Source organism: Haliaeetus albicilla, chromosome 17, assembly GCF_947461875.1.
Source record: "Haliaeetus albicilla chromosome 17, bHalAlb1.1, whole genome shotgun sequence".
In the NCBI taxonomy this organism is placed as follows: Eukaryota; Metazoa; Chordata; class Aves; order Accipitriformes; family Accipitridae; genus Haliaeetus; species Haliaeetus albicilla.
Genome location: NC_091499.1, coordinates 30,973,967 through 30,982,181, shown reverse-complemented (window position 1 = coordinate 30,982,181; position 8,215 = coordinate 30,973,967). Strand labels below are relative to the sequence as shown.

General features: G+C 44.0%; 1 long non-coding RNA gene across 1 annotated transcript in view; it reads left to right on the top strand.

Annotated features, from left to right (window-relative positions):
- The first annotated feature begins 5,986 nt into the window (after window positions 1-5,986).
- The window catches only part of LOC138689601 (uncharacterized), a 35,687-nt gene continuing 33,458 nt past the window's right edge, over window positions 5,987-8,215 (top strand). The window contains exon 1 of the long non-coding RNA XR_011328519.1: window positions 5,987-6,270. This is a non-coding gene — a long non-coding RNA (uncharacterized lncRNA). The remainder of the gene's footprint in view (window positions 6,271-8,215) is intronic.

The window sequence follows — 8,215 nt, the reverse complement described above, 5'->3', positions numbered from 1 at the left end:
CTTCTTTTGTTTTGCTCTGGTTATGATAGCGGACACATTCTGACAGGATTGCTTTAAATCAGAATGATCCTACTAATAGTAACTGACAGTTTAATTGATGTCTTGGCTTTCCTCTTCATTGTTTTTGGCAGCAACACCCCTTCTACTGCATGATGTCTAATCCAGCACTATTAATATACTAAGTTCAGCAGCACACACCTGCTATCCATTTCATTAAAAGTACATCTTTAAATGACCAAGCAATGGAATTTCTTTGTGGGGTGGACATTGGTTATTTGTACAGTCAAACATATGCTCTTGCAAGTGTCCAGGTTGAAAGAATGGCAGTAAGTCATTGGAAAGAAGGGGACAGTTATTACAATAGCATTATACATTTTAATGATAATTTTGAAGGGTTGTTAGTTTCAGCCTCCCCCAGGTTTTTTGGGGGGGAAATCTTGCAAATTTTTTTCTGGTAGGCAAGGGCCAAAACTTTGGAACTGGACCCATCTCAGTGAAATTTGACACTGGAGCAGCAGATGAAGAGACAACAGGGCCCTACAAACCTAATAAAAATAGATGGTTAAGAAGAAAAATGAAATCCCACTAATATTCCTACCGAGGAAAAGATGGAGAACAGATTCGGCCCTTGTTAGACATCAGAGAATCTGTGCAAAGACTCCTTTCATTTCTCTGCTCCCAGAACCACTCCTTTTCTCAGACAGCCTCTTTCCTTTAAAAGACAGGAAATTAACTGCACTGAAATATGAAATGAATAAATTTTCAGTATGATATATTGATTTGTGTATATTTTAGTTAGGTTTTCGAACATTTAGATTATTAAATAGTCCTTCTGTAAATCTTTAGCTGAGTTTTGTTGGTTTTTTTTTTCTTGGCCTTTGGAAAGAGTTGGTTATTGTCTGTGTTAATTTCTTTCTGGTTCTTTTCCCCTTATCTCTCACATCTAATTTGCAACAGATACCTCAGCTCCTTTGAATGTTGTGGGTTTTTTTCACCAAATTCAGCAACAGCAGCTCTTGTTTCTTCAGATGGTTTCATCATGGTGTCCTTGACATTTTCCTGCCTTTGTATCATCCATTTATGTTTGAGGTGAAAACTGCTATGGCTGTAGTGATAAAAATATGCTACAGACACAGTTTGTAGTCTGCTTGGTAATTCTTCTGGGTGCACAGAGACGATCATCTTCTTTCATGTGGCCAGCAGGTAAAACCACAAAGATGGCAAATACCAGGGAAAGAGATTTTACGCTGAGCACTGCTTCCTCATTGTCTTTCTGGCTGATTTTATTTATTTCCCATGTGAGGCAAACAAATCCAAAAACTAGAGTGTCTTGTCTCATGAGCAGTGTCAGCTGGGGATGCAGGATTAGGGAGTGTTTCTCAGAAATGAGAAAACCAGATGCTCCTGGAAGAACCCAAAGGTTGTGCCAGGCCTGTTGGCACTGTGTGGTGATGTCCCACAAGCACTTCTCACCGTGAGTCCTGCTTTTTATCAAATTCTCTCATTTTTCCACAAAGAAGTAGTGATATGACAAAGAACTCTTGGGAAAAGTGTTCATTTGGCCAGAACATGCAGAAGGAAATGGGGGTCTCTGCTCTTTGTGCCCAGGAGAATCAGGAACATGGACTCATGACACCTTTTAGTTGTATCTCCAGGAAGACAGCTGTGATGTTAAAGCTGGCCCTGGATGATTGAGGGGAAATAGCAGAGCTATTTCAATATCACTTCATCAGAAGTGGAAAACGTTTGTTGGAAGGAAATGCCAAGCATGCATGCTGTGGGGTAATCAGGCATGCAGGGGAGGATGGGAAACATATGCTGAGCTTCGAGCCTTGGCTTACTTGCTGTTCAGCATCAGAGCCCGTGCTTGCTCACCAGAGTGGGGAGGTGGGCCCCTTTTCTGGTGCACAGCAACACCCAAAAGGTGGATGCATAGCATGGGCTATGTGTCCAGCACCACCAGCAAGTGCTGACAACCATGTCCTGTGCCTGTGGTGAGAGAGCCTTGGGTACTGCAGCGTGTGATGCCCTGAAGGGTGAGCAGGCAATGGGATGGGTTTTATCTGATCAAACCTTCCCTACCTCCTCTTTGCTAGCTACTCTCTCCCAGCATCTTTATCAAGGTTCAAAATCCTATACATGTGTTTCCCTGCTGGTTAGTGCTTGTGTTTGCAGATCCCAGGGGCTCCCGAGTGCTGGCTGTCTCCCCTGCCCTTACAGATCCTAGTGGCTGTCCACAGTCCTGGAAGAGCAGGGCTGCAAAACCCAGGGAGCAGCATTGTAATACCTTGGCACAGGCCAGGGTCAGGGGGAGAGGTACTTATGGATGGACATACCAGTGTCAGCCCCCGATATCTGCCCAGACTGCTGTGGCCCAGAAGAGTTAAGAGAGAGGGGAATTGTATTACTCTGTGTCAGTAGTGCTGGAAGTTTTGCTTCCCAGCATGTTCCTAGCCTGGCTGAGGGGTGATGAAAAAAGATCTGCCTTTGAGTTCACCTGTATCATCCCCCATTTCCATCAGCGACTTGGTTGATTTTATTCTGCTTGAGGGTTGTCTCTGGTAACAGGCAAATTTTGTTGTGGACAAACTCATCGCAGAATTACCTTCCTGTCTTGCTGCTGTTTTGCACAGATTATCTATTTTAAAATGTGAGGTGAAGCTAATTGCTTATGTTTTAATGTCCTTTTCTTCCAGCATTTGGGGGAAAAAAACTCCACCTGTACTGGCAAAAAAAAATATTTGGATAGAAATTAGGGATATTTTGTTTAGGAAATGTAAAAGCAAAACAAACAGAATTTCAGGCTGCCACCACTATCCCTCTTGCTACTGAAATGTCCTGCTGTATTTGCTGCTAGTTCCCATTGCTGGGGATATTGGCAAATGTGCTGTTTGTTCAAACATCGCTCTTCAAAAGCAGATTCCTGAACTAGCAGGCTGGAGGCCCGACTGATGTAGCTGGGCTGAAACAACTCCAGGTAATTGCTCCTTCGTGTGCCTGGTAGATGGAGATAGGAGAGGGAGAGGCGTCGAGGAACACACACGGTGACTTTCTATGGATGCTTTTTGGAGATGGTATAGCATGGAGGGAGAACAGTGCCCTGGTTCATGGCTGTCTTCCTGAGCAGCGGTAGGCTGCACAGATAGATAATCCCATGAACCAGGCAAAGAGCTGCCCATAGGCTTTAGAGGTGGGCTGCTGATCCCCAGAGTGGTGCGGCATCACACTGAGAAAGGACAATGATCCAGCTGTTCCCTAGTGCCAGCTCTAACCCCAATTTGTCTTTTCAGCTGTTTTTTTAGGTGACTTTCTGGCAGGCCCAACACAGATTGCCAGTTTCCCTCCCAAGGAAGAGCATATTTGTGGAGAGAGGTTTGAATCTCAGCTTGTTTCTCCTTCCTTCTCCTTGTGGGACAGTTTGGGGGACCTGAGCAGAGAAACTTTGATCAGTAGTAAACTAGAAAGAAAAGGTATTTCAGGGAGATGGAAACTATTTGGGGGTTGAATTTAGCAAGTAGTCTTGTCTGAGAAAATAGTTTCCACAGGAGCTGAAATGCTTCCTTTCGGACAGAGCTTTAAGCAGATTTCCTATGTCATGCCACGCAAAATCAGCGTGTGTAGTGATTAACTGTAGACAGACTGTGGGAGGGATGACAAATTTCAATACAACTCAGTCAAACACATCTTTTTGTGCCCCAGAGTGAAGTTTAAAATGGTTCTAAGCACTTAACAGATTAGGATATTTTTAATGTCAGGTGTGCCTTTGTGGATTTATCCACATTGTGTAAATTCCTCCTTGTGAAGTATTTTGCTTTAGGTCATCTGCCAATGCTACAGAAGCACCAGACTGTGAGAGCAAAGGACTTGAGAAGATGAACTGAAGTTCCTCTCCCCACTCTGTAGTTCCAGTTCCCCAGGTTTTTTTAATCCCGTGACAAACAGAGTAGCTCAGAGCTTGGTATGTAAAGACTTGTTTGATTTTACCAGTTTTGTCCATTAGATATGTAAGTGCCATGACCATATGGTGCTCTCTCATTCATTCAGTTCCTGAGCTTTGTTTATTTGCTCAGGTAGTCTCCTCCGCTATTTACCTTACTCAGACTCCATTTTCTTTAATATACAGGCTGCATTTAAAAAGCTGAAACAAGTTTTCAACTCCTTATTAAGAGTTTATTTTTGAGCTATACATTTATAGCTTATGTTTTTTCTAGTGCAAGACACATCCATCACAGGGTGGGAGGGTGTCAACAGTAAGAGTAAAACCGTAATTTCTAATCTGCAGGTTGGCAAAGTTGTACTGTACTGTACTGTAGCTGTATGCCACAACCAAGTCTACAACATAGGTGTCCTAGAGAGCATTATTGTAATTCACCATCCCACACAGCACCAAGAGCTGCAATATTTTATTTTGGGCCATTGGCTACTGGAAGAAAAAGTGCATTCACTTCTTGGGAGCTGCTAATTCTCTTGTGTTTGCAGAACAGAAGTGCCTCTGCCAAGCCAAGATGGGAAGGAGGGGGGCAGGGAGCAGTGACCCCTCTGTGCTGCTCCGGTGCTCAGCTCTGTGGCAGTGAACTGGGCAGGAGCAGGGGAGGCCGGGCTGGCTGAAAGGGAAAGTGCTGCTAACACGAGTTTCTCCCACATTTGGGGCTGTGGCAGATGGGGCCATGCAAAGCTCCTCTGGATGTGGATGTGATCTCTATACTTATCTCTGTTGGACTTGGCATCCAGTGTTCCCCCTGGCAGATCAAATCCTGCTGCCCAGGTAGTTATTGTGCCTTCCTAAAGGCCACTCATAATAGAGCTGGGCACGGATCTAGTTATGCTGCTCACACTTTGAGCCTGACTGGCCAGCCAGTTTTCCACCAATGGTGCTTGTGTACCAAGGTGGTATCTCGGTTGGATGGATGCACCTACTCAGGGGGTGGGAGGTGTACAGCTTTGTGTATGGGAACAGGGAGAAGCAGCATTGTCATACCACAGCTGCCGAGCTAGATTTCAGGTACCAGGAACACCACTGCATCCTGCTGCATGTTGCTTCTCTAAATTTAGCACTGTCAATACCTTCTGGGTTAGCTCTGGTATGTGTCTGTAGTCTGGGAGTGAGCCAAGAGCTCGGGGAGAGGATGGGATGCCGTGGGTCATAGCTCACATGTCTGGTGCCTAGCTGTCAGAGCCAAGGACCACTTCTCTCCTTACGTGGAAAAGAGGAGAAAGCATGCCCACAATTAGAAAGATGTGTAGCTTGTTGGCTGTGGCAGGGTGAATGGACTCTCCCACTCCTGACAAGAACAGGTGCAACAAAATCAGTGCTTCAGTAGAGGGAATTAAGTATTTCACTCTTAAACTTTTCCTGTCTTTCAGCACATTGCAAATAACAAAATGGTTATAAATAAAGCTACTCTGCTAAACAAGCAGCTTAGGCTGGTGTTAGGAAGAAGAGACCAATTAATTTCTATTCACAACAGAAAACAATCTTCAGCTCCCCTAGATCATGAGCTTCTTTGGGAACAGCATCACCATATCACTATACATTTATCTGCCTGGTTATCAGGATGCAGATTTGTAGATGTGAGGATGTGAGCCTTGGAAATCCACTGTTCTGTGGTGGAAGGACAAGAACACGGTCATAAGGAATAGAAGGAATTTCCTTTTTTTGTTTTTCAGTGTATTTTATAGGCATGTGAAATAGACCAACACCTATCCAAAATGTCCCTGCTTTCTCATTATAGTGAAAAATGACATTTATCAGCATGGCTGAGTCTTAGGAAAGTCTGTTATTGGAAGCAGTATGCAACTGTAAGAAGACGATATTTAGTAACATGTACATGAAGCTTTTCTTCCATTAAAATGCTGCTTCAGACAAGAATGTGTTGCTTGATGAGTTTTTTGGAGAGCAGATTTTCATTCGTAATGAGAACACACATCTCAGCCACTGTTATTAACGTGAACATGCTCTAAAATGAAAATAAAAAGAAGCCAAAGCCAGAAAGCTGTCAGGGCAGCATAAAACAGCATTGGATCTTGACAAGGTGGGCTGTCCAGTCTCATAATAATATTTAGGTACCATGGGAGGCACGTGCTGTGTGAGAGTCACTGGTATCAGCAGAGCAGTCATCCACATAGCACTCAAACTGGATCATCCAGTGGTCTTGGTGCTCCTCTCTAGTGTTTCTCTACTGTCCTTGGCTTTTAGGATGTTGTGGACAGAATTGCGTGTTGCAACTTTCTGGGGGTTGGATGCCTCCTTCTCATCTGTTGGCTGAAGAGGTGAGTGATTTTTCCAGAGCTTACTTAAAAAGGGGGGTCCTTACTGCAGTACCTTGCAAAGGGTTAGCCTTTGTTCTGCAGATTGCAAGTCTCTCTCTTGGTCGAGTTGAGGGTGAAAGACAAAAGTAAAGCAGAGCCCTCCTTCAAACAGTCACTTTGACTGGAAAAGGCCAACTTCAATTTATTTTCCCTTCTTATCATCTTTGTTGCAGTACATAAGACAGAGCCAGCGAGTCCTGCTGTTCAGCATTGTCACTCCTCTGCTCCGTACAAAGCATGGTGATTTGTACCTAGGCATGTGCACCATGCAGAGAGGAGAGCAGGTTAATACTGCTCTGTTTGCACATTGCCTTGGCCATATGAATGCATCAGCAGTGAGAGATAAATAACACAACAGAAACTGGCAATGAAGTCAAATTGCAGAGTGTCTTCTAGAGAGAGGATTGTATGAAGGACTTGCTTTTCCCTTGTGGGTATGAGGTTGGCAGGAGAATTAGGGAGGATGGAGGTTGAAGGATGAAAACCCTCTGCCTCATGAGCACTACAAAGGCTGAAGGGGCATCTTTTGCAGCTGATGGGTGAGCTTGTGTCCTTCCCAATCTTCACTTTGATTCCTCTTCTCCCTCCTCAGTGAGTTCAGCCCTAAACAGCCAAACGAGTCCTTCCCAGCCCCACACAGAAACTGAATCCTTTGAGTGCAGGAGCTTTGAGGCACAGGGTTGAAGCTAAGATCAGCAGGCTGGGGCTTACATGAGAAGTGGGTACTCAAATAGGAACAGCCAGCATGTCTGTGAACTAGCAGAGCCTCCAGCCCTTCTGCCCTACAGGGAAATACGTGCTTGCTAATTAGAGGTACCAACTTTTAAATTGCTCTGCTGTCCTCCTGGAATCTGTTATTGGGGGTCCTTCCTTGAGATCTGAGCTCAGAGCTCTGAGTGTTTGCATGGGGGACCCTGACTGCTCCCAAAGGTTCCCTCAGATCACGTCCCAGCCTGGGTGAGAAAGAAAAAAGACACACATGCCCCTGCCCTGCTCCCCAGCTAACAATGTGACTGTGGCCAGGCTGACAAAACATAGTAGTTGAATATTTTTTTCCTTTAAAACCATCCAGATTTTTTTTTTCCTTTTAGATTATAGTATTTCTGCTACCATATGAGTTTAGGTATCAGATAAATTGGAAATAGTCAAAAATGTTATAAAAAAAGTCAAAACAAACTCTTGAACTTAAAATAAATCTATGAATTACTGTTCTTTTCCCCTGTTTGCATACTTCACTACTTTTGGGTTTCCTTCTGACATGGAAATTTCTGTTATGATTGCAGCCTTGCCAGGAAATACTGTTGGATAACTTGTTCACAGGAGTTTTGTAGGCAAAGAGGTAAACCTACATAAATATCTTAAGTCTCAGACACATCTTGGAGCTGAATTAAGCTGCGGTCCCTCTGCCCAGCTTTGCTCATTCAGTCCTTTCCTGTATTTAGTGTGGTTGACAAAGTCCCACAAATTTCATTTGAGCTGCAGGATAACTGAAGTTTCTGCTGTTCATGTTTGCCATTTCTCCCAAAGTGCTGGAGGTACTAGCTCCTGTGCTTGATGTTTTCTCCCTGCTGTAACACGAGCTGCTTGACAGATTAATAGCGTGTATTTTTTTATCTGTCAGTTTTTATAGTGTGCTGTGAACCCTGAGAGTATTTTTATTGCCAATCTTTTTCTCCAGAAACTGAGTAATTATTTGTACTTTTTTCCCTACCATGAGAGTTCAGGCTGGTATTGACTCTTTCTGGGACAATCTCTACATGTGAGCACCTTTCACAGCAATATCAGCTTGCTCAACTACAATTCTGGGACTTTTTCATGTACCGAATCCTTTGGTTTGCAGGCAGAAATGTCACTCTACCGAGCTGAGGAGAAAAAAGCAGTGCAGTCCCTCATTCATTTTCCAGAC